Consider the following 27,476-nt stretch of genomic DNA (forward strand, 5'->3'; position numbering starts at 1 on the left):
TACTCCCCAAAGAACCCCAAACCCTGCATTTAAATAAGCCGTTCTGGTCAACCCTCCCCAACCCCCTTTCTTCTGGATGTACCTATAATGCTCAGTAGCCATCCATGCCAGCATTTTCCAGTTTGTAATTATAATTATTTAGGTCTCAGACGTTCCCATTGGATATTCCCTTCCATAAATATCTACAAACCGCTGACGGGCTGCCAGACACTATGTGTTTAGGCTCTGAGGCTTATGGATGGATAAGACACTGCCCCAGTCCTCCAGGTCACAAGACCAGCAGAAAGTTAATTGACAAAAGTTTGAAGGAGCCACGTTTCTGTTCCATACAGCTGCTTGCTGTTCTCTCCTGTTTTTCCCCCAAGTCCTTACTGTTGAGCCAAGGCAGTAGCTATTTCTCCACCGTGAATCATCAGACCCATAGAGAAAGCTTCTGGGCGGGAAGGACCAACTTTCTCTGCAGGTCTCTGCACCTGGAAACAAGCCGCTTTCTGAGCGCGGAGCACCCTCTAGTGTCTATTCGCGGTAAGGCAGGCCAAAGCGTAACCTAAAAATCCCTACTTATTGCCAAGAATTCTGTCTCCCACCAACCTTAGTTTAATGTTGCTTATGCTAAGCTGATTTCAGGTTTCCGCTGCAAAACAATATTGCCGGTTAAAAAAATAAAACAGTTCCCAATTCTTTTTGTGTGCAGGCCCTATGTTAATTGACACCTGGCTTACCCAGGAGGGGGAACATCATGATGATATTTGAAATACAGGTGAAAAATCTGAGGCAGGAGGAACAGCCAGCTGGAGGCAGGGCCAGAATTAAACAATAACCACCTGAATACCATCATATGGATGATTACGTTTCAACAGATGTATTATTTCCTGGGGTACCAACATTCAGTCCTCAGCACTGATTAACCACTCTGTCTCTTGTATTTTCTCTTTCAGAGAAGAACCAGGCTTCTAGTCTCAGCACAGTTCTGATGGGTGGGTTGAGGGGATACCAGCCTCACGTCCTGTCACTTTTCCCCCCAAGCATCCTCTACTACAGCACAGGTGGCTCCTTGCTTGTCCTGATGGTCCACCCTCATTTCTCCATAATTCTGCGCTACTTCTCTACACACAGGGGAACCTCTGCTCCTCTTTAGTATCTACTAGATCAGGTGAATTTATCATTATGAATGTAAAATAGTCCTAAAATGACACAGAGATGGTTTTCCTTGTTGGTGAGGGCCTGTGGCTTTCATGCAATTCTCAAAGGAGTCTGTGAACCCAAAATGTTAACAACCAGTCACTGCATTCATCTGTAGATCCCACATGGCAGGAGCTATCTCTTTTATGCATTTGTTATTTTCCCAGTTCCTAGCAGAATATAGCTAGAGCCTGTCTACTCCTGTCTCCTTCGACTCTCCCTATCTTTGTTCAGGTTACCCTGACTACAACAGCAGCTTCCCAATGGTCAACTTCTGCCTTTTGCCCCTGAAATCCATTGCTCACACAGCAGAGTGCTCCTCAAAGTCAGACCGTAGCCAGGCACAGTGGCACACACTGGTAATTCCAGTGACTTGGGAGGTTGAGACAGGAGAATTGCAAATTGGAGGTCAGCCTCCAGGACTTAACCAGATCCTAGCTCAAACTAAAAAGAATAAAAGGAAATGGTATACAGCTTAATGATAGAATGCCACTGGGCTCAGTCCCTAGCATCTCTCTCTCTCTCTCTCTCTCTCTCTCTCTCTCTCACACACACACACACACACACACACACACAGATCAGATTGTGCCACTCCCTTGATTCAAACCCTTCAGTGACCCTCATTAAAATCAGAATAATATCCTAATTCCTCACTCTGACCTCCAAGACCCTGCATGATCTGCCTGGCTCTCCAATCTCCATAACCACTGTACTCCTCTCTCCCTCTACTCCAGCTACGTCTGACCTGCTTCCTGTTCTTTCGATGCTCCAAGGTCCTTTCTCTCTGGTTTGGCAAAAGATTCATAGACTCAATCTCTTTCAATCCAATTAAATCAAGAAGAGAGTTTCTTTATTTGGTCTTCAAGTTGTACACTCAAATATTAGAAGCCTGTTAATTCTAAATATAAAGCTAAGTACAGCTAATCATTTGAATTATGAAGCCAAATCAATATTTGAAATGTTAAGCATATGACTGAATTTTAGCCCTATGTTTTAAAAGGATCAATGAGGGACTTCTGCTTCTGCCCAGGAAGGATAAACTGCTATAGGAATTCCTCTCTTTGCACACAAAATAACTAGAAAATTGAACAAAATACATGAAACAACTGTTGTCACACACTGGACAGCAGGTAGCATAAGAGGAAGATCTCTAAAGAAGAGAAACAAATGAGTTGAGCTTCACAAGTGCCCCAGGTGATTGCCTGGAGACAGCTCAAAGGGTGCTGCAAGGGCTGCTAAAGCAGAGCCCATGGGCCTCACTAAGTTTAGGAGATAAAGTTGGAATTCAAAGCAACTAAGGCTGCCAGAATTTGTAACAGAGTGCAAGGTAAGGGAGAGAAAGCCAGGTGCGGTGGTGCATACCTTTAATCCTCATGACTTGGGAGGTTGAGCCAGGAGGATTGTAAGTTCAAAACCAACCTCAGCAATTTAGGGAGGCTCTCAGCAACTTAGTGAGACCCTGTCTCAAAATAAAAAATAAAAAAGCTGGGGATAGGGCTGGGGATGTGGCTCAAGCAGTAGCGCACTCGCCTGGCATGCGTGCGGCCCGGGTTCTATCCTCAGCACCACATACAAACAAAGATGTTGTGTCCGCCGAAAACTGAAAAATAAATATTAAAATTTTTTTTAAAAATCTGGGGATGTGGGAGCTGGGGTTATAGCTCAGTTGGTAGAGTGCTTGCCTCACATGCACAAGGCCCTGGGTTCAATCCCCAGCATCAAAAAAAAAAAAAAAAAAAAAAATCTGGGGATGTGGCTCAGGGTACAATGCCCCTGGGTTCAATACCCAGTTTTAAAAAAATAAGGGAGAGAGAGAGAGAGAGAGGAAAAAAAAAAAAACCTAGCCCCACAGACTTTCAGAGGGATCTCCTCAAACCGTTGGCTGGCACTGATCTGCATAAATGTGTATCACAAGAAACTCCCAAAGCTAACCAGAAAGCAGTAAACCAAACAATTCTTGGAACTTACACAGGGATAGGAATGGTTCATGCTTCTAGTAGCCAGACCTCATAACACAAATGTATTAGGTAGTCTTTAGAAGAATAGAGAGTTTGTGATGTTAAATTAGCTCCAAAATAGAGGCTGATCTGGATCTGCCCTAACAAAGATTAAGAACAAGACTTCATAAGAGAAGAAATCACAAGAAACTTAATGGTATACCAGAAAAAAATGTAACACTCTTAAAGGAATAAACAATGTCAAGCATGCAACAAACCAAAATACACAATGTTGGGCTGGGGATGTGGCTCAAGCGGTAGCGCACTCACCTGGCATGTGTGTGGCCCGGGTTCGATCCTCAGCACCACATACAAACAAAGATGTTGTGTCTGCCAAAGGCTAAAAAATAAATTAAAAACAACAACAACAACAAAATACACAATGTTCAGCATCCTATAAAAAAGTGCCAGATAGTCAAATAAAAAAAAAAATACCCATAATCAGGAGAGAAATCAAGCAACAGAAACAGACCCCCAAATTCAGAGATGTTGGCATTAGTAAACAAGGACCTTAAAATAGCCAATATAAATCTCAGAAATATGCTCAAGAATATAAAGAAAAACAAATATGATGAAGGAAGGTATGAAAAAGACCCAAAATGGGACTTCAGGACATGAAAAAAACATGATCTAATTTGAAAGAAACACTAGATGAAATTATCAGCAGATTAGACGCTGCAGACAAAAAGGTTAGTGAACTTGAAAACATAGCAATAGCCAGATGTAGTGGTGCACACCTGTAATCCCAGTGGTTCGGGACGCTGAGGCAGGAGGACTCAAATTTAAAGCCAGCCTCAGTAACTTAGTGGGACTTTCTCTCAAAATAAAAAACAAAAAGGATTGTGGATATGGTTCAGTGGCTAAGCATTCCTGGGTTCAATCCTTGGTACCAAAAACAAAAACAAACTCTAAAACAAAAACATAGCAATAGATACTATTCAAAATAAAGCACAAAGAAAAACACACAAAAGTAACAGTGCCTTATGGGATAATATCCAAACCAAGATATATCACAATCAAATTATTGAAAATCTTAACAAGAGTACTTGGAGAAAAATTCCCTCCCTAGTGAAAATGTCTACAACTCCTGGTGTCATCACTGAGAAGGGTTCAACATCACTTCTGGAATATTTATGCCAAAATATTTGTTGTTGTTTTGTTTTTGGTTTTGGTACTAGGGATTGGAACCCAGGGACACTTTACCACTGAGCTATATTCCCTAGCCCTTTTTATTTTTGGTTTTGAGACAGAGTCTTGCTAAGTTGCTCAGCGACTCTCTAAATTACGGAGGCTGGCCTAGAACTTTTGATCCTCCTGCCCTGGCCTCTCAAGCTGCTGAGATTAGAGGCCTGAACTACCATTCCCAGCTCATGCCAAAATTTATATCTTCTATTTAGTCATGAGAAATATCAAACTAAAATTGAGAAAAAATTTACAAAATTATTATTTCCGGGCTGGGGATGTGGCTCAAGCGGTAGCGCGCTCACCTGGCATGGGTGCGGCCTGGGTTCGATCCTCAGCACCACATACAAACAAAGATGTTGTGTCCGCCAAATACTAAAAAGTAAATATTAAAAAAATTCTAAAAAAAAGATATTATTTCCTTTTACTGATCAGTATAATAAAGTATTTGACTCCATTTTTGATATTTTACTGCTGACATTTTTTCAAGATTCTCCCCCAATTGCTTTCTCTTATGTCCAAAAAAAAAGTTAGGGCACTCTCCACCCTTGGCACCATCAGGGAAATTCAAACCATGAAAACCCTGATCCTTGCATCAGGATCCTCACTCTGGTCCTACTCCCTAACAATAAAACCCCAGGATCATTCACTCCTCCTTGAAAGCCATTATGAGGCCTGTGTGAGAAATTGCCTCCTCTGCACATAAAGCCCCATTATATGATTAATAAACCTTTCCAAAAGGGGTATGTGTGTGTGTGTGTGTGTGTGTGTGTGTGTGTGTGTGTGTGTATGTGTTCATCAATCCTGATATCTAAACCAGATTTTGGGTAGAGGTTTGATCTTGTCTCCTGAGTGACAATCACAAGACAACTAACATAGCAAACCAAGTGGCTTAGATGGTGATCCCCAACTCCAGGGGGCTTTCTCGGCCTGACTTGCTAACTGATTCTGCTGCCTATTAGACGACTTATAATTTGAGCTGTGCAGTATTGTTTTACATTCGTTAAAAGCCCTAATATACCTGTTATAGATTTACCCATAGGAGTATGAGGTTGAGGCTGTCCTAAAGTTACCCTGATCTGTGTAACCACATGGACCTATTGTGCAGCTGGATTAAATCATATGTCTTCTTCATTCCAGCAGGAACCATGGTCTGAGACTCAAAGAAATGACAGTAAGTCATCACTTTGTGATCATTGGTGGTATGTCTCAACCAGGCACCAGCTAATGCCTATGTTCTATATAGAGCCTTCAAGGGAAAGACAGATGCCCTGTGCAATGTACAGGCCCATCATGTTCTTGCTCCTGTGAGGAAGAACAGTCTCAGGATTAAACAGAAATATGTCCAAGCACTCATGGAATAAACCATTATAAAAAGTAGCCCAGAATGTTTTACCTCATTCCTCTTAGAAGATGCCATCACCCAACCAGATAACTATAAACCAGACCCAGGAAGAATGTGGGTTTGATTAAATGCTACAGCTTATCAACATACCAAAGGATTCATTCAAACCCAGCTTAAGCCCAGGGTCCCTAAATCAAGCCAAACAGCAGTTGCCATGAAGGATGCCCCTAATCCTAAGAGTACTGATTCGGAATTCTAGAGGAATCAACTTAAAAATATAAGCAGAGAAAAGAGGATCCTTTCCCAAAGGCATAGCCAGTTACACACACACACACACACACACACACACACACACACACACACCCCACATGCCCTTGATTCAGGGAAAAAGAGCAAAAACTGAAACAGAAGTTCATGATTTAACCCAATTGGAAGTCTAAAATTTACTTTTAAAACTATAAGATAAAAGTATTTAAGGGATTGAGGATGTAGTTCAGTGGTAGAGTGCTTACCTGCATGCATGAGGCCCTGGGTTCAATCCCCAGTACCCCCCCCACACACACACAGACTGATTTGGCATATACAAGGCATATACAGGTTTATTTAGAAAAGTAGATGCATATTAAAGGGAGAATGGGGACAATCTCAAAAGTGAGAGATGCCTTTGGGGTAAAGAAGAAATATACATTCAAGGGAGAATGAGAGCTATCATTCTCCAGCGGGAGAGACAGTCCTGATTGTTTTTTAACCTTCTAAAAGCATAAATTCTTGGGCTGGGGATGTGGCTCAAGTGGTAGCGCGCTCGCCTGGCATGCGTGCGGCCCGGGTTCGATCCTCAGCACCACATACAAACAAAGATGTTGTGTCCGCTGAAAACTAAAAAATTAAAATAAATATTTAAAAAAAAAAAAGCATAAATTCTAAATTAACTTTAACTTCTGCTTCAATGCACCAATTAGCAAGCCTTCATGATCTTATTGGATGCAGGGGTTCAAAGCACAGTTACACTAAATTTAAGCAAAGTATTCCCCATACTCTTAGACATGTTGCCAAACACTAAATAGAGGGCAAATAGGTGTGCAAAACTCCTCTGGTCATCATGTTCATTGCCCTAAAATATCTCATAATGGGCATATAACCTGACCTAGAGAGAACAAAATGAAAAAAAGGTTAAATCTTCAACTGGCTTAGCAAAATGGGAGCATACAGATTTGCCACATCTATTAAATTGTTTACACAGACCAATATAGATTAATATAAGGGCTTCAGCAACTGAAAACCCATTGTATAGGGCCGGGGGTATAACTCAGTGGTAGGGCTCTCACCTGCATGTGCAAGACCCTGTCTTTCATCCCCAGGACTGCAAAGAATAAAAGCAAAACAAAACATTTTTAGGCCAGGCATGGTGGTGCACACCTGTAATCCCAGTGACTCAGGAGGCTGAGGCAGGAGGATTCAAGTTCACAGCCAGCCTCAGCAACTTAACCAGACCCTGTCTCAAAAATAAAATATAATTTTTTTGGGGGGCTGGGGTTGTGGCTCTGTGGTAGAGGGCTCGCCTAACACGCGTGAGGCCCTGGATTCAATCCTCAGCACCATATATAAATAAACAAATAAATAAAATAAAGGTACTGTGTCCAACTACAACTAAAAAATAAGCATTAAAATTTTTTAAACATAAAGTATAATTTTAAAAAAAGAGGAGACTGGGGTTGTAACTCTGTGGTTAAGCACCCATGGATTCAATCCTGGGTGGAACAAAAGTACAAAAAAAAAAAAAAAAGCATTTTGAAAACCCATTATATATAAGATTTATTTAAAGAAGGGGTGATTACAATGAACTATTACTCAGCCTTAAAGAAGAATGAAATTATGGCATTTGCAGGTAAATGGATGGAGTTGGAAAATATCATGCTAAGTGAAATAAGCCAAACCCCAAAAAACAAAAGACAAATGTTTTCTCTGATAAGTGGATGCTGCTCCATAATGGCAGGGGTGGCAGGAAAGAATGAAGGAACTTTGGATTGGGCAGAGGGGAGTGAGGGGAGGGGAGGGGGTGTGGGGGTGGGAAGAATGGTGGAATGAGACAGACCCTACATTACCCTACATACATGTACGACTACACTACCAGTATGACTCTGCACCATGTACAGCCAGATGAATGAGAAGTTGTGCTCCATTTGTGAACAATGTGTCAAAATGCATTTCTACTGTTATGTATAACAAATTAGAACAAAATTTCTTTCTTTCTTTTTTTTTTTTTTTTTTGGTGCTGGCGATTGAACCCAGTGCATGCAAGGCAAACACTCTACTAACTGAGCTATACCCCCAGCCCAATTAGAACAAATTAAAAAATAAATAAATAAAAGATAAAAAGAAGGGTTAATTATCCCATTTTTTTCCACTCTGATTTGTCCTAGTCTTAAACATAGAATTAGTGAATGATGCCTGATGATGGATTATCACAATCATAATGCTTTAGTTCCATGCACTAAGACTTTTGTACTGTTTTTTTAAAAAAATATATATTGATTTTTGTCTCCCATTCCTGGCAACCTAAAACCCTGGAACTCTCCAGTGAGGAGTATCTTTTGCATGCTAGTGAGATGCCTGGTGGCTGGGGCCCCTAAGTAGCTTCAGGATGGGTCTGGTTACCTGAAAGACAAAGGCTATAGAGCATTGGAATGCTCCTTATTCCCTACCTCTAGGGTGAGCAAAGGGGCTGTGACTAGTGACTTGTGATTGTGATTGGTTACCAATGGCCAATGATTTAATTAGTTATGTCTACGTAATGAAACTTCTGTGAAATCCCCAACCTTTGGGGTTCAGAGTGCCACTTGGTTGATAGCTATTTAGGCCTAATACCTTGCCCTAAGCATGTTTTTTATTTGACTGTTTCTGAGTTGTATCTTTATAACAAACTGGTAAACAAAATAAAGCATTTTCCTGAGTTCTATGAGCTGTTCTAATAAAACCTCAAATTTGAGTTGATCGTGGGAACTCCTAATGAGAAGTATAGGAGCCCTGGGACTTGGTGTCTGAAGTAGAGGCAATCTTGTAGGATTTGATGGATACCCAAGGGAGATAGTATCAGAATTAAATTGAGTTGGTATAAGAAAAATTCACACGTTTGCCATCAAAAGTGTTGTGAGCAAATCAGGCATTGTGGCCTGTAATCCCAGCAATTTAAGAGGCTGAAGCAGGAAGATTACAAATTCAAGGCCAGCTCTTGGCAACTTAGTGAGACCTTGCTCAAAATAAAAATTAAAAAGGGTTGGGGATGTAGCTCAATGGTGGAGCACTCAAGTGTGAAGCCCTAGGTTCAATCCCCAGCACCACCCCAAATAAAAGTGTTATGAGTAAAAATAAAATAAAAAGTAGGGGCTGGGGATGTGGCTCAAGCGGTAGCGCGATCGCCTGGCATGTGTGCGGCGCGGGTTTGATCCTCAGCACCACATAGAAACAAAGATGTTGTGTCCGCCAAATACTAAAAAATAAATATTAAAAAATTCTCTCTCTCTCACTCTTTCTTTAAAAAAAATAAATAAAAATAAAAAGTAAAAAGTAAAGAACAGACAAGCCTCCTTATCCTATATTACTAAAATTACTGCTTCTATTTAATCAGCAACTGGCGAATACTTCACAATCATATTTGGTTGGTATGTTCTGTCAAATGCCTATTTCAGCCAGTTTGCCCTCTAGTTTTTTTTTTTTTTTTTTTCCTTCCTGGCACCTGGAATTGAATCCAGGGGCACTTAATTACTGAGCCATCTCTCCAACCATTTTTTTAAAAATTATTTTACCTTTATTTTATTTATTTATTTTTATGTGGTGCTGAGGATTGAACCCAGGGCCTCACATGTGCTAGGCGAGCGCTCTACTACTAAGCCCCAGCCCCGGCCCCTCCAACCATTTTTTATTGTTTTTATTATTATTTTTAATTTGGTACTGGGGATTGAACCCAGGGGCACTTACCACTTAGCCACATTCCCAGCCCTTTATATATATATATATATAAAATTTATTTAGAGATAGGGTTTCCCTAAGCTAGCTTTGAATCTGTGATCCTCCTGCCCCAGCCTCCCAAGCAGCTGGAATTATAGGCATACTCTCACCTTTGAAGCAACACAATATATCTTTACCCACATGGCACCTGGAGAGACTTGCCACTGCATACAACCTTCACCAGCAAGATCTTTATTACATCCAACTTTCTTCAGGAACACAGGTATGACATTAGATTGATGATGTTCATTAGATATGACATACATTAGGTCAATGACATTCTTCTCATTGGACACTCTAAGACAAACATTAAAAAAGAAGTTCAGAAAAAAAGATGATTCATTGCTTCGCACAAAATAGAAAATATAAAATTTCTCATAAAACTTCTGAACATTATTTGTTAAGTTGATGATTGTACATCCCTGATGCTGTCAAGAAACACCTATTGGGGGCTGGGGATGTGGCTCAAGCGGTAGTGCTCGCCTGGCATTCGAGCGGCCCGAGTTCGATCCTCAGCACCACATACAAACAAAGATGTTGTGTCTGCCAAAAACTAAAAAATAAATATTAAAATTCTCTCTCTACAAAAAAAAAATAAAAGAAAGAAAGAAAAAGAAACACCTATTGACCCTCAATATAGTCAATGTTAAAACAAGTTGAAGACTGGGCATGGTGGCACATGTCTGTAATCCCAGTGACTCAGGACGCTGAGTTAGGAGGATCCTAAATTCAAGGCCAACTTGAGCAACTTAGCAAACCCTGTATCAAAATAAAAATTAAGAAGTGGCGGGGCTGGGGATGTGGCTCAAGCGGTAAAGCGCTTACCTGGCATGCGCAGGGCACTGGGTTCGATACTCAGCACTACATAAAAATAAAATAAAGATGTTGTGTTCATCGAAAACTGAAAAACAAATATTAAAAATTTATAAAAAAAAAGAAATGGGGGGGCTGGGGTTGTGGCTCAGTGGTATAGCACTCACCTAGCATGCATGGAGCACTGGGTTCGATCTTCAGTACCACATAAAAATGAAATAAAAATATTGTGTCCTCCTACAATTAAAAACATATATAAATAAAAAAAATAAGGGCTGGGGTTATGGCTCAGCGGTAGAGCACTCACCTTGCATGTTCGAAGCCCTGGGTTCTATCCTCAACATCACATAAAAATAAATTAATAAAATAAATATATTGTGTCTATCTACAACTAAACAATAAACATTTTTTAAAAATAAGAAGGGCTGGGGATGTAGCTCAGTGGCAAATCATCCCTGGTAGTTTAATCACTAGTACAAAAAAAAATTGCAATACAAGAGATCCTTTACTAATGCCCCCACAAAAGACTTCTTCACCACAGAGGCTTTAACAACCTCCTCTCATGTTTCCTTAGTCTCTAAATCACCCATGATGCCTATAATTTATCTACAGACTTCTGATGCAAGAAATTGCTCTCCTCAGCTCCTTGCTATATACCATTAGACTGAGAACTACTAGCTTCATACAGGATTCTTCCATAAAGGAGGCTCTCATAGCACTTGAGACCATGCTACCCAGCTGTCCATTATGTCTTGGGCCATGGGAGCAGCATCACACAATCTTGGCATGGCTATTGAGGCCTTCTTGCTAACATAAAATTGGTATCTACAGTATAGATATGCTACAATAGAGCCCTGTAGCATATCTTACCTGCAGCACAGATAGATTCCACTGTCCTCATCTCCTGACCAGATGCCACAATGTTCTTCCTGACTTCTTGGCTACTTAGGGATCCTCTTGGGATTAACTGGGTGAACAGTAAAGGGAGTTCATATACTGTAAGGGTGGCAGTGCCTCTATGTGTGTGTGTGTGTGTGTGTACACATGCATATGTGTGTGATGCTAGGGATCCAACCCAGTGCCTTGCTCATGCTAGGCAAGCATTCTACCACTGAGCCACACCCCCAGCCACAGTGCTTGCTTTCTATTTGCACCATTCATCACTTAACAGACTCCGCTGATGAAAGACAGGACCCAAATATCCATACAATTTTTTAAAAATTTTATCATTGGTATTTTGTTGTTGTTGTTGTTGTTGTTGTTGTTGTGTGTGTGTGTGTGTGTGTGTGGTGCTGGGGATTAAAGCTGAGGCCTTGCACATGCTAGGCAAAGTGCTCTACCACTGAGCAATATCCCTAGCTCCCACACAATTTTTTAAAAAGTATTTGTTTTTAATACTAGGAATTGAACCCAATGGTTCTTTGCTGCTGAGCTACAGCCCCAGTCCTTCTTATTTTATTTTTTTGAGACAGGTTCTTACTAAGTTTCCAAGGCTGGCCTCAAACTTGTGATCCTCCTATATCAGCCTCCGGAGTAGCTGAGATTATAGGCATGTGCCACTGTGCCCAACTTTTAAGGCATTCATATTAGCAGTAAAATTTGTGTCCTGGACAACAAATGACCCCACTTGACATTTTTCAGATGGTTAGGTAATTGCTAATCATCTGGCCATCTGGTCAAACCAATGGCAATGATGCCTTTTCCAAGGTTACCCTCTTTGAGGTAAAGAACTCTGGGAATGTCTTGTTTCAAGATATGCAAAAATATAAATCAGAGTCAGACATACTAGAGCCACAATACAAGGTCTCACTAAGACATGCTTTGTCCTCTTCAGAGTTTTGGACATTACTGAGAGTGACCAAGACATTCATTTCACTTCTAAAAATGCATCAGACTGGGGGCTGGGGTTGTAGTTCAGCAGTAGAGCGCTTGCCTAGCATGTGTGAAGCACTGGGTTCAATTCTAAGCACCACATAAAAATAAATAAACTAAATAAAGGTATTGTGTCCAACTACAGCTCAAAAATAAATATTAAAAAAATGCATCAGACTGGGTTCTTAAACAAGCATCCAACAAAATGCTCAGCTCCCTTACTGGCCCTGGGCTGCAGGCCTCATAGAGCATAATATCAGTTTACTTCCCCATGGTTAAGTTTTATCAAATGAAATATGACACATTTCCATTACACATCCACTGTCAGGGTGAATTGCAACAGAGTCTGATTCCATGATTGATGTTTGCCCAGACAGATTTGAAGCCTCACGACTCCCCCTTTCCCTTTAGCCCTACATTTGGTAGATAAAAAAGCCTAGGTGCTTCTTCCCTTGGCTCTGGCAGGAAGTCCAAATCATAAAAACACTGGCCTGTGCATGGGAACCTCATTTAAGCCTCATCCTTTAGCCCTAATAAAATCCAGGGCCATTTGCCCCTTCCTTTCTCTCAACAGGCATTTGAAGGCCTGTTCTGCTCTGCCCAGAAAGTCTCCTCTTGTAAGTGATCAACTTTTTCACGTCTTCATGGTATACATCATCAGTCTCCACGTCCAAACCAAATTGTGGATAAGGAGCTGATCCCTGCTCTGCAAGGCAACCACAAACAACCAGTACAAATGTCAAGAAAGAAAGACTGTGGAACTGTCCCAGAGTGAAGGAGACCAGGGAGAAGAGACAATTCAAGGCCATAAGTCATGCAGGATTAGATACTGGATCAGAAAAAGGATAAAGGACAAAAATTGAATAAGGTCTCTAGATGAGTTAATAGTACTGTATCAATGTTCATCTCCTAGTTTTGATAGTAATTTGTAGCTATGTAGGATGCTACCATATGGGGAAACTGGGAACAGAGTTTATGGAAATTCCAGGAGCAATTTTGAAACTCTTTGTAAATTGTAAAGTTAAAAAAATAAACGTTAAATTAAAGGTGAAATATCTTTTTTAGACAAATAAAAGCTGAAAGAAACTGTCATCAGCAGACCTACACAATATAAAATATTTTTAAAAAAATAGATCAGAAGTTGGGTGTGGTTGCACATGCCTGTAGTTCCAGCTACAGGGGAGGTTGAGGGAAGATCACTTGAGCCCAGGAATTCAAACGAGCTTGGGAAACACACTGAGACCCCATCTCAAAAAAGAAAGGAAGGAAAAAAGGAGGAGGGAAGGAAGGAATAAAGGAAGAAATACTAAACACAAGGAAGAAGAAATGTGACAAAGATGAATATTTGGGTTTATAAAAGGCAAAAGGGACACCAGATAAGATAAAAATGCATAGAAAAACTGGGCATCATGGCACATGCCTATAATTCCAACTACTTAAGAGACTGAGTCCTGGGCAACTTAGCAATATCCTGTCTCAAAATAAGATAAAAAGGGCTGGGGATGTAGCTCAGAGAATAGTCCTGTGCTCAATCATCAGTAATAAATAGATAATATTTTTTCATTTTAAATAAAGATAACTTTACTCTTTAAGCAAAATATAACAATGTATTAAAGAGTTCATAGCTATAAATAAGTTATACTCAGGCAATATCCACATACAAGGGGACAATGAAGGTACACTATTGTGTCACTGTACATAAGGTGATAGAATATTATTTAAATATAGACTGTGATAAGTTAAAGATGCAAACTGCAAATCTTTGATGTGATAGTTTATTTTATGTGTGAACCTGAGTGGGCCATGGGGTACTTAGCTATTTGGTTAAATGACATTCTGAGTGTGTCTAGAAGGATATTTTTGGATGAGATTAACACTTAAACTGATAGACTGAGTATAGCAAATTGTCCTCTCAATATGAGGTGGCCATATCCAATCATTTGAAGATCTGAACAAAACCAAAAGGCCCTTCTATTGGTAGAGGAAGATTCTCTCTGACTGTCTTTGAGCTGGGACACCAATCTTCAGCATTTCAGGCTCAGACACAGACTGGAACCATAAACTTTCCTGAATCTCCAACCGGTTACCTGCTTATCTTGGGACTTCTTAGCTTCCATAATTGGGTGAGCTAATTTCTTACAATAAAGCTCTTTAACTCTCTCTCTCTGTGTGTATCTCTTATTGATTCTGTGGTTTTAGAGAACTCTGGCTGATATTCTAGCAAGGACTTAGACTCTTCACTTTTGCCTGTGAATGTGCAATGGCTGACTACAAGCAGGATTAAAGACTTGGCATCTCTGCTTCCATTTTGCATTCATCTTCTTTGCTCCTAGTCACCTTGGAACTAGGAACAAAGTCTGGTTTGGTAAACATCTTGCAGTGAGTTGAAGCTTACCACCACCACCCTCTACCCCCCCGCCATGCAACAATAACTTTCTTATTAGGACCTGGGATAATGATGGATAGACCACACCTGATCAAGATCACCTCCACTGGCAGCTATGAAAAGCCTCCAGCTGTGCAAATCCCTAATCTCTGCCCTCATTCCCCCTTCTATAAAACTTCCAAGTCATTGTCAGCCCCTCAAAGATAGAGCTAAAGACATGGATCCCATTTACTTCCCATAGAGCTGCACTGATTAAAATTCCTTTCATGCTTTTCACCATTACTTTTTCTGTGGATCCTAGTGGATGGACCTAATTTGTTGGATCCATAAAGCTGGACCTCTGGCCTAGAACTCTGATAAAAATATGTTTTTATTTTTAGAGTAACAGGAACCACTAAATATTAAAACAAAAAGTTACAATTTCAACAGTTGAAATAAGAGAAATATTTAAAAATGTTCAATCCAAAAGGAAAAACAAAACAGACAAAAAGTGGGACAAATAGGGGGGCTGGACATGGTGGCATTTGCCTGTAATCCTAGTGATTTGGGAGGCTGAGGCAGAAGGTTCAAAAGTTTGAGGATAGTCTGGGTAACTTAGTGAGACTGTGTCTCAAAACAAGAAATAAAAAAGGCTAGAGATGTTAATTCAGTGGTGGAGGGCCCTTGGGTTCAATTTTCAGTACTGCAATCAATCAATCATTAAAAACAAATAGGAATGCCAGGTGCAGTGGTACATGCCTGTAATCCTAGCAGCTCAAGAGGCTGAGGCAGGAGGATCACAAGTTCAAAGCCACCCTCAGCAACTTAGAGAGGCCCTAAGCAACTGTCTCAAAATAAAAAACGGCTGGGGATGTGGCTCAGTGGTCAAGCACCCCTATATTCCATCCCTGGTATCAAAAAACAAAACAACAACAACAAAAAAAAATCCTAAAGAATAAAAAAAAAAAAAAGCAAGGAGAGGTAATAAGAAGTATTAACAAGGTCACAGGCTATAAGTCAAATATATGCCAACTATCTGATTCACTGCTTGGTATTTTTTCCAAGGGAAATTAAAACATGTGTCTATACAAAGACTTAAAGTAAATCTTTATGGTAGCTTTATTCATAATAGGCCAAAACTAGAAACTATCTCAGTGTCCAATAATTGGCAAATCAATAAACAAATTGTGGTGTATCCATACAATATGATACAGTCACTGAGCGCAGTGGCACAAACCTATAATCCCAGTGACTCTGGAGGCTAAGGCAGGAGGATGACAAACTCTTGCCAGCCTCAGTAATTCAGTGAGACCCTGTCTCAAAATAGAAAATAAAAAGGGCTGGGGATGTAGCCCAATGGTAAAGCACCCCTAGGTTCAGACCTCAGTACCAGAAAAATAAAAAAAAAATAAAAAATATAACTACTATATAATTCAACAATACCACTTCTGGGTATATATCCAACAGAATTGAAATGAGGATCTTGAAGGGATATTTGTATACTCACTCATTACAGCACTATTCACAAAAACCAACATGTGGAGGCAACCCAAATACTCACCTGTGAATGAACAGAAAAACAAAATTAGGTATATAAATTCAGTGGAATATTATTTAACCTTATAAAAAGAAGAAAATCTTGTCACATGCTATATCATAGATGAACCTTAAAGATATTATGTAAAGTGAAATAAAGCAGTCACAAAAATGATAAATATTGTATGATTCCACTAACATGAGGTATCTAAAGTACTCAAACTCATAGAAACAGAAAACAGAATGGTGGTCCCCAGGAGCTAGAAAAATGGGGCAGTGGAAACCTATTGCTTAATGGACATAGAATCTCTGTTTTGCAAAAAGGTTCAAGAGATCTGAGGCACAACAGTGTGAATGTTCCTAACACTATGGAACTGTATAATTAAAAATAGTTAAGATGATTAATTTGTTGTATGCGCTTACAATTTATTGAATGCACAAAAATCTCCCAAAACAAACAAAGACACACTGTAAGGTCACTATAAATGCATGACAGTGACTAAAATGATTAAGATAATTCCAGGTGTTAGACAAGATATGGGGCAACTATTGCTCTCAAACATTACTGGTTGAAAGTGTTAAACTGGTCAACTACTTTGGAAAAGTCTCAGTATGTAACAAAGATAAACATATCCTTACCTTACTACCTGGTGTTTCCACTCCAGGGTCTCCAAATGCAGGTGTCTATCAAAATACATAGTCAGGAATGTTCATAACAGATTTTCACAATAGCCCTATACTAAAAACAAATTTAAAAAAACCCACCAAGAGCTGAATGGGCAAGTGCATTGTGATATATTCATATTATGGAATATGACAAAAAATAGAATTAACTACAGACACAGCAACATGTATTGTCCATCCACCCCCAATAATATCAAGTAGATGAAGATAAATGCAAAAGAATATAAACCACTGATTTTGTTTATGTGAAGTTCAAGGGTAGGCAAAACTAACCCATGGTGAGAAGACAGAATCAATGTTACTTCTGGGGGCTAAGTATTAACTAGAAGGTTACTGATGGGAAGGAGTACAAGGAGTCTTTCAGTAGATGGCAGATATCTTGTTCTAGGTGGTGGTTACATAGTTGTGTACATATGCCAAAATACATTGAGCCACACACTTAATTTTAGTGTCCTTTATTGCCTGTGCATCATAAATCAAAAGTACAGAAAATAAAAATTTAAAAGCAGACCCATCAGAGACAAAGTTTAATTTGTCATATTTCTCTTCCTATGTTTCTATGCACATAGAATAAAATTTCCATTTGGATGTGTGTTTTTTTTTCCTTCAGTATTTTAAGAAGTAAGAAGAACCTCCAGTATTTTAAGGTGACCAACATGTGCAAATGGGAGGAGGCTACAAAAGCAAAACATAAGTCACTCAACATACTCCCATTTTATGGAGGCAAAACTTGAGACCAAAAGAGGAGAGTGGAGAGGGCCTGAAGTTCCACAATAAGTTAGCGGTAAAACTAGGTCTAGAACACAGATCTCACAGGCCTGTAATCCCAGCAGCTCAGGTGGCTGAAGGGGGAGGTTTGAAGTTTGAGACCAGTCTCAGCAATTTAGCAAGACCCTTGGTAACTTAGACCCTGTTTCAAACAAAACAAAACACAGATTTCAGACAGACCCCTGCTGATTCCTGGTCAACTGTTTTCAGGAAGGGGCTGGACTGCAGTCCACGGCTGGAGGAGCAGGAAACTCTGGGAATGAGGCCAGGAGAGTGGGGCAACTGCTTGGAAACCAGACAGGGATAGTCAGGAAAATTGTAGTTCACTGATTGTAGGTAAGTTGGATCTCAGAAAGAAGTAAGAGGAACCTGCCGTTTCAGGATGACACCCTAAGAACCAGCAGGTCAAATCGCAAAGAAGTTCCAAGACCTGGTATGGAAAGTGAAAATTCCAAGCTCTTATTGTGACCTTGGCCAAGGTCGTTCCTTCTGAGCTCACTTGTTCCTTCAACAGGGAAGAATCCCACTTAACGCCCTGGGAAGAAGGGAGGCAGGTAGAGGAGCAGCCTGCTGTCTGGTGCCGTCCTCCAGACAGAAGCTGCTCGGTCTTGGTGAAGGGCGGGAAGCCAGCCGCAGAGCTGAAGATGGGCTGCAACAGGGCGGAGGAGGGGTGTGGAGGAGGGCCCTACTCCCCCCCGCCCCGCATCTGTGTCCTAAACCTGGATGTGTCGCCTCTCGCTGAGGGTCTGGGCGCCCCCTCCCCTTCTCAGGCTCCTCCGCCTCGCCCCTCCCTCTCACATTCCCAACTCCCAAGGACAACTTGTCGCTTGCTTCAGACGCCAGGGGCTTCCCTCCGTCCCCTGCCTCTGCTTTCTGCCCTTCTTTTGTCTATTCCTGCATTTGACGGTTTCTCCGGGAGCGTTTCCTGGATCTTCTTCTCTCTTGTCTGTTATATTCATTCATACCCCCCCCTTCTCTCTCCCTCTCTCTCCACACACGCGCACGCACACACACATACACACCCTCACCCTCTCCAACCTCCTCCCTCCCAGCCATCGCGGCGCCTTTCCGCCACGGCTCTGGCCTTTCACAAACGCGCAAGGCCCATCCCAGTAACCGCCACGCGGTGATCCGACGGCGCCCCAAGGCGGGGGCAGGTGAGATTGGCTGCAGCCCCGCCCGGGCGGACGCGAAGGAAGGAAGCGCCGGTGCCAATCCACCTCGCGGGCCCAGTCCTCTCCCCCAAACTCGCCGGCGCCAGGGGGACGCAGGACGCTTGAGTCCCTTCGCGCCCCCAGCGCCGTCGGCGCCGCCCCGCCACAGACACGGCCTCAGAGGCCTCAAAGGGGCTGCGGTCCGGGCGGCCACCCGGGGCCACGTAACTCCTTGCTCTGAGCGCCCTCACCTTCGTCCCCAGAAGCCCAGGATTCCTCTTGGGAAGACGCAGGAGGACGGCGCGGTTGTGAGAGGTAGGTGAGCCGCTCCCGGCTCTTGCTTTCGCCGCTGGGGGCCGCAACCACGCAGATCAGAGCTGCGGTGTTTAAAAAAAAAAAAAAAAAAAAAAAAAAAACCCTCTCCAGGCTGGGCGGCCCCCGACCAGGCTTCCAGGACTGACCGTGGCGAGCGTGGGCTATTCCGGGCCACGGCCTAACCTTGAGCTCCAGACCGACCAGCTCGAGCGCCCACCCAGAACGCCTTGGCCTCTCCACTCGCTCACGCCTTCCTCTCTCACTCCAAGCGGAGGTGTGTGCGTGGGGGCGAGCGGCGCGCCCCTCCTCGCTCTAACCGCTACTCTGGCTCCCCAGGGCCCAGTGCTGAGCGCCCCGCTCAGTCTCAGGCCTTCTGCGCCGGTTCTTCCCGCTCACAACCGCGGGCTCCAAGCGCCGGTAGTGGGAGAGACAGGGTCCAGCGGCCCCGGGGGGTGGGGCGTGGGGGAGTGGAGATCGCTTGAAGAGGAAAAAAGGCCGTTTTCTGGATAAAAAATTAGAAATTTCTGTTTGGAACTCTGGGCCCAGACATGAGCCCCCAGGTCCCCAGGTGTAAAATCAGCTCTCTCTAGCTGCCCTCTGGAGCAGGGAAAAAATTCTCAGGCAAGTTTTGCTTCACTTTTGGGGGCGGCAAGGGGACCTAGGTTTCCTTCCTTTTCTGAACTGCTATGGGCCTCCGGTGGCCTCCTGCCCGGGAAAGCATGCATCTGATTCTCTAGGGGTGCCAGGCGCCGCCATCTTACTTGAAACTCACACTCACAAAAACACCGTGTGTGCATTTTTGTAGAGGAGCCTGTTGTTTATGGGAGTGGGCAAAAGGCAGGAAAAGAGTCTCAATCTTCAAGAACCAGCTATTGGGTCAATACAACAATTATTCCCTTTTGAAGAGAGGTGTGTACATTGTGGGTATTGTGTGGTCTCAGAGGAATTAGCTGCAGGAGTAGATGAGGAATCTTATATGACAGCAACTTGCCCCTCTCATCGTGTAAAGATTGATGATTCAGGGCTGGGTTGTGGCTCAGTGGTAGAGCACTCACCTAGCATGGGTGAGGCACTGGGTTCAGTCCTCAGCACCACATAAAGATAAATAAATAAAGGTATTGTGTCCATCTACAACCAAAACATATTTTAAAAAAAAGATTGGCAATTTACCTGAACATGCAAAAGAGACAAAATTGTGTGCTTCCAATTGTGTTGTGCTCTATAATAAAGGTAATAGGTAAGACACGTGCACCCCCTCTCCCAAAGTAAGACAATACATAGTACCTTTCAGGTACTCCAAACATGCTAAATTTGGCAATGTCCTGCATAGGGCTGTGCTTTCCAGGATAAATAGAAGTACAAAGACTCATAATGGAGAAGGTGGGCTCTCTGAGTGAAAGTTCCTGTTTCTCAGTGAACTTCCCTGACCCTTTGAGGAAAAGATGCTGAAGCTTTTCCTGCCCACTTTGGCGCTGCTGCTCCTTCCTTTCCCTAGAGTCTGGACCAGTCCACTTGGATCCAAGTCCAGATACACCTCTCCCCCCTCCAGCCTAATTGGGATGAAACAACCTCCTCCACTCCTAACCAGATAGCCCTTGACTCCCCAGGAGGAGAGCTGCCTGCCCTGTGCTATAATTTAGAACCACTACCCTAACACAACACACACACCCACACACAGGTACACACTACTCCAAGAACAAATGCAAGGAAAAACTTAACAAGCCCCAGGTAGGGTATTGTGGGAAGATCTCTGAGGCTCTTTGGATACTTGCTCTACCACAGTACAATTTGAAAGACCCACTACTACAAATGGCTGTCTGTTCTACCTTTGCATCACCTCAAAAGGCAATGAACCCATGTAAGAAGCATCCTTAGGGAGTATCCTTTGGGATGGGAACTTTGTCTCCTACTCAGTCCACCTCCAACTTCTGTTCTTCCTAGTTGCATTAAAACAAACATAAGCCTTCAAATGCTTTTAGGTTAGAAAGAGTGTTTCATTATTTTAATCTATTAGAATTCTCTCTCATTTTCACCTTCCTCATCTCTCTCTTACTTACAGGTTTTGTCTTCTCTTTTTCTCCAAACTCTGGAAGTCAGAAAATGCATGACTTCTGGGCTTGAAGGAAAGGGATGATGGCAAGGGAAAGGAGGAGATATTTGGTCCATTCAGGCAGTACCTAAACAATGTCTGGAACCAAATCATCATATTGGAGCCTGCTCTCTCAGGTTTACAGGCTATTTAATTCCACAATACCTCTTTCCACTCCAAGTCCAAAAACATCTTATTCCTCCAAAGGAACTAAAGGTTTGGAGCTTCTTTAGTTTTCAAAAATGAGAGAAGAAAAAATCACTGGTTATTTAGATGGCTAGAAGTAGAGGGAGCCTGCAGTTTGGTCAGGAGGTCTGGGTTCACAGAGAAGGGAGTCCTAAGGGCTGGAGGTAGAGGGGAGGAGGGTTGAGGCAAGGCCTGATACCAACTGAGCAACTATCTAGGGCAGGCTTTGTTCTGAACCTGCTGGTGGGGAACCCTGAGCTCTTCACCGCTAGAGGTGAAATCAGGTACTAGAAGTCCAGGTCCCTCTCCTCTCTAGCTGTTCCAGGCCCCCTACCAAATCCACTCTGGGCCCAAAATAAAGAATATTTTAAAGAAAAGGGCAGAAGCCCTGATTAAGCACTCAGACTCATTCTGAAAGCAATAAAGAAAATCTTTATCCATCAGTGTGGCAATGTAGATAGGATCAGCTTGAGTTTCAGAGTTTGGGGGTCCTGAACTCAATGGAGTTAGGCAGCAGGGCTAACCTCCTTTCCCCATGCGAGATTTTGCTCATACCCCCTCCCCAGGGCTTCTCAGAAAGTGACATCTAACTTTTTTTTTTTTTTTTTTTTTGGTAGAATTGTGAAATCACACAATTTCAGAGGGACTCAGATTCCTTAAACCTTAGGTTAATCTATTAGGATTGATCAGAGAAATACGTGCCTGGAAGAGGGTAAAACCAAATATGGTCTGTAGAGTGTAGATCTTCCCTTTTCCCCTCCTCAGTTGATAACTTCATCCTAACCAGGTCAACCTTTAGCTTAAAAACACCCAGGTGGCAATGTGTCCCTCCCTACCTTTGACTGTAAATCAAAGGGAAAAAAATACCCAGAGCCTAAAAGTCTGAAATGGAATGCCTTCTTTCTTGGGAAGATACCAAGTTGCCACCCTGATCCTATTTTCCATCCTTACCTCTCCACAGGCTATGAGAACAGCCTTTACCTTGCAGGGATAATTAATGCCAAAGCATCCCCACTAGCTGGTCACCCATCTTGGGGCCCTCTGAGTCTCTTCCATTCTCACCCTTCTCTCTCTCTCTCTCTCTCTCTCTCTCTCTCTCTCTCTCTCTCTCTCTCTCTCTCTCTGTATTTTATTTAAACACAGGGTCTCACTGAGTTGCTTAGAGCCTTGGCCATTGCTGAGACTGGCTTTGAACTTATAGCCCTTCTCTTCTGAAGTATTTCTAGACTACTGTTTAAGGTAGAATCTCAGCCAGAGTGGAGGAGGGGACCTTAATTCACAATAATCTGGATATTAGTAATAATAATGACAAAACATGACCAGGAGAGACTAGGGGTATAGCTCAGTTGCCCATCCTGCAGGAGGCCCTGGGTTCATTCCCAGCACCACAAAACGAACAAACAACAAAAATCCATGAACTGGCAAGCCTCACCCACCCAGAAAAGTTACCCTTGAATGGCCCTCAGGGAGGGCGCTGAGGTGCAGACCAGCAAGGACTATTCTATTGGCCAGAACGCAGAAAACTTCCCTATGGAGAGGGAAATCAATGGCCAGATACCTCACTCCTTAAAAACAACAAAAGGGAGCGGGCCCAAATTTCTACTCCTTAAAACTCTTACCTCTTCTTCAATTCGACTCCGACTCCGAGGTGAACCAGAGGAAACATAGGTCCTGCAGCAACCTTCTCCCTGCTGGTCTTCCCCTGAGAGTTAAGAGGTCCCTGCTTTGCTGTTCCTGACAGCGTCACTGCTGTGGGACCAGGTCTCATGTAGGTAGAGTAGTCGGGGAAGTCGGAAGTAATGAGATATTGGAGACCTCTGCACCCCTCCACAGCAGCCTTCGGAATAGCTTGGTACTGCGCAGAACCAACGCAAGTCCTTAGTCTAGATTCCCCTGCGCAGGCTTCCGTGGCGCACCCCGACGGCGCGCACCCGCAGTGCTCGCCTCTGGGGCTCTGTACCTTTGCCTCTGGCTGGGCTGGGCGCAGAGTGATCTCTGTGCAAGCCGCTGGCCCCCTTTCAGACTGCATATCTACAGTGGGCATCATGACTGCAAAGGACAGGGAGTTGCAGAAGCTGCAGTGTTAGAGCAGGAGAAGGGTCGGGGGCTCTCTGGAATTCTGTGCTCCTCCGGCCCAGGCCTCCATAACGCAGTTGTGGCAGCGGCGGAATCTGGAGGCCCTGAGTCCCAGAATTTAGGGGAGGATGCCTAACAGAGGGATTAGAAAAGAGGTTTTCAAATCCGGCCTTGACGTCGCAAAGCAACACTTAAGGGGCAAAGGGAAGTCGCAGTTAACACAGATGCGCCCTCAAGTCCCACAAAGCCAAAAGCCTGAAAGACCCACAACTTCCACTGTCTGGGATGGGAGGAAATGAACTGGAATGGAAGGCTCAGTGCAGACATCAGCTCAAGGAGTGCCTGTAAACGCAACCTAGCGCCTCGCCCCAAGCGGGATCTTGAACGCGCGGACAGGGCAATAGAGAGAGATCCGACTCAACCCTAGGGCGGAGCGTCACGCGGGGCTCCCTCGCCTGTAACGAGTGAGCGAGATCTTCACGATCATCTGCCCAGAGGGGAGTGGGTCCTAGTGCCTGGATCTCAGCGCTCCCAAATATATCTGCTGTCCCCAAAGAACAGTTCACTTGCTCTCTCCAGGCCGCCGGCGCCAGCGTCGCTCGCCCCATTCTCCAGTTGTGTGTTTTCTCTCTCCGGATTCTACCTTCTTCCTCATCATTAACAAACGATCTAATAAAACACCGCCAGGTCCCTGGCAGAGGGGTACCTTCATCCCCCGAGCCAGCCAATTAATCAGAACATTAAGGAGCCTGAGAAGTTGTAATGGGGCGGTTTGGAATGAGGGGGCGCTGAGGAGGTGTCTTTAACCTCCCGGTAAGGATGGAAAACAGAGGCGCGCCCGGCCGCCTCTGCCACCCCTCTGAGCCCTTCTTAGCACCCGGGTTTGACTGCTCCACCTGCTCATAGCGCTCCAGCTCTCTCTTCCTGACCAGCTATTTAATTTCTCTTTGTTTTTCTCCATCTTTTCTCTGCCGGCCGTCGAGGATCTCTTTCTTTGTACCTACTTCTATCTACCTGTCCAGCTGTCTCTTGTGCCCTTTTCAGGCCCCAACGAGGGGAGGGCCAAAAGAACTCAAAGTTTACAGGAGGCGGCCCCACTGGCGGTCTCCGCTCCTTAGTCCAGAGTGAGCTCCTTAGACTTGGCTGTAACTGTGGTAGCTGGTCACCGGAAAAAAAATATTTCCTCTTGAAGGGGAGGGCCTTTTTGAGGAGGGAAATGTTTCCTGAAACATTCAGTATGGACCAGCTTAAGACAAGGCAGCATATTGCAGGAGAAGGTACAGGCCCTAGTGGAGCAAATTCTGTATCATTTTGATTAGAGACACAGCTTACATACTCCTTCTCCATGAAGCAACTGTGCATGAAGTGGGCATTGGATATTGTGGGCTGCCTTGTCTTAGTCCTAGAGATTTCAGCATATTTGATCAGATTCCTGATATCTCAGGCAAGACCAGGTGACAGTATCTACCTGACCTTTGTGCACATGATTGTCCTGTCTTTTAATTTGTCTTTTTAGGCACCAAGTTCAGTTCACTCTCCTCCCTCTGATTCACATTTTTGAGTGCTTATGTGAATGGTTGATGAGAAGTTCTTATCATTTTAAATATCACCCACTGATATTTTAAAATTTGATGAAAAATGCTGATCTACCCAGGGGAATGATGCACTTTATTATACTTGCCAAACCCACCATTTCAGAGGGTTTTAGTCTCCTCAGAGCCTAGGTTAAGAATTCCTATTTGGAATGATCAAAGGAGCTGGTGTTCAGAAAATGCCACAGTGTCACTTTTTCCCTTTGACTGTTGCCTCTATTTTCTCCAGGCCAACCTTCACCTTTCAAAACATTCAGGTTGCAATGATACCCACCATTGCCAGTAAGGTCCAGACTTCCAGGGCGGGGGGGGGGGGTCAGTGTTTCTTTCCAGATGCCAGGGAGCTGGTGACAGTAGGAAGAGTTTTACTGGGGAAAGTTGATCTTGGACTGGCTATGGGTGGGACAAGGTTTGGGCAGCCTCCCAGCAACTAAAAATCTTTATTGGGACTCTACTGGAGAGAGACGGGTATCCAGAGACAACCCCATAGCTAATGTTCTGAGCCAAGAAAGCAAAATGGGGATCAGATGAGGCAATAGAATGTTCTTTTGTGTCCCTTATTGATCTATCTGTTCAGTTTCCTCAGGTAATCCAACTGGGCATGGGAACTGAGGAATTAAACCAAGGTTTGAGGCTGGGGAATATCAAACTCTGTGCTGGAAAGGGGAGGATTTGCTCCTAAATACTTTTATAATCTTTATAAACATCCAAACAGTATATTTATAACAGCCAAACAGTATGTAATCTCTGTCAGTCCTGGAGATCTCCCAGTTTCACCCAGCTTCAAGTATTGTGGTTTATTTCCATATAGAAGTTTAGTTAGCTTTTCTTGCCTAGCCTAGTAAAATGATATGAGTTGACCAAGCCAGATCTTCCAGAAGAAAAGCTAGGCTTTTTTTGGAGTCTGGGAAGTAAGCAATTTTTTTTCTAGGATTATGTTCAGACATATTAAAGAAACCAGAATTATCTGGTCAATTTTACCTTCCCCTGCACACACATATACACACCATGCCCCGGCTCTCCTGGCTGTTCCTCAATTACCTACACATTTCAAATAAAGGTGACTTGGAGCAGATAAGGCTCCAACCATTTCCCATTGCCCCTCTTTGAGCTGGCACAAAGACCACCTACCAGCCCACCTATAGCCCTGGTCTGTGACAAGAAGCCAATGACTGGCTAATAGTATTCAAACCCCTGCCTGAAGATAAAGAGAAAAAAAATAAACAATTTTCTGCTTGGGGCAGCTTAAACTGAATAATCCTGGCTGTGAAAACCTGACCTAAATGCTTTTAATCAGAGCAGAAGGAATATATGCCCATTTGCTCTCTACTTTACTAATTAAAGAAAGCTAATTAATGTTTTCAGGAACTTCCAACTGAGGGTCAGGAGCCTCTAGTCATCTTTTCACCCCTCCTTGCTCCCCTACACCCCACCCTTACTCCCACAGGGCTGTCCCCACTGTAGAGTTGGCCTCTTTCTGATAGACAATGTGGGGGGCACCCCTGACCCTTGGGCTCCACCCCTGCACCAGGACTTTGGCCCTGAAAAGCTGCCTTCCATTGGCCAAAAGTTCTTGCTCAGCAGAGTTTCCCCCCTTCTCCTGTCCCTGGGCTTGTTTCTGGGAACCAGACCTCTCAATGTCTGCCAAGTCAGCACTGCTGATTGGTGGGGTGTGGCTCCCACTGGAGCTGCACATCTCAGCCCAATGCTGGGCACACAGTAGGTGCTCAATAAATGTTCACTGAATATGGAATGAAAGTCCCCATCGGGTAAAATCCTGACTGGTTTGAAGAGTTTCTGGGTGGGAGCATGGAGAGCCCCAAGACCTCCTGACTGCCCCAGGAAGTGGATAAGACCTGATTTTTCTCAAGCATTTCTCATTTATTCTCTTTAATTCCAGTCCCCTTACCCCTGTTTTTATTTTTTTTAAACCATTTTCTAAGGCAGGATCCTACCCTGCTCACTCCAGCAAAGGGAAAGGGCTCACCTAGAAGTCAATTGAATATATGCTGTGGCTGGCTTCCCAGACTTTTCCCCATGAGACCCAGATTCTTCAAGCTAAAAGGAGTTTGAACCTGAAATGAGCCAGGTAATTGCCCCAATTCTCTGTTCCTTATTGAAGAGGTAGTTACAGGCCAAGGGGTTCAAGGGGCCTCACTTTTATGGACATTGCTCTAAGTCTAAAGAATACACTATGCACATGCAGGCTGAGACTCACACCCTCCAACCTAGACTGGTTCTCTGAGAACAAAGCAGGCTTCCTCCTCCTCCCCCTTCTGCCACTGCCTCCTCCTCCTCCTCCTCCTGCTCCTCCT

General features: G+C 43.4%; 1 non-coding gene across 1 annotated transcript; it reads left to right on the forward strand.

Annotated features, from left to right (window-relative positions):
- The first annotated feature begins 2,837 nt into the window (after positions 1–2,837).
- Positions 2,838–2,906, forward strand: Trnav-cac (transfer RNA valine (anticodon CAC)). The gene has a single exon. It is a non-coding gene; the product is annotated as a tRNA-Val (tRNA).
- Positions 2,907–27,476: the final 24,570 nt, after the last annotated feature.

Source organism: Urocitellus parryii, chromosome 7 (genome assembly GCF_045843805.1).
Source record: "Urocitellus parryii isolate mUroPar1 chromosome 7, mUroPar1.hap1, whole genome shotgun sequence".
Taxonomy (NCBI): domain Eukaryota; kingdom Metazoa; phylum Chordata; class Mammalia; order Rodentia; family Sciuridae; genus Urocitellus; species Urocitellus parryii.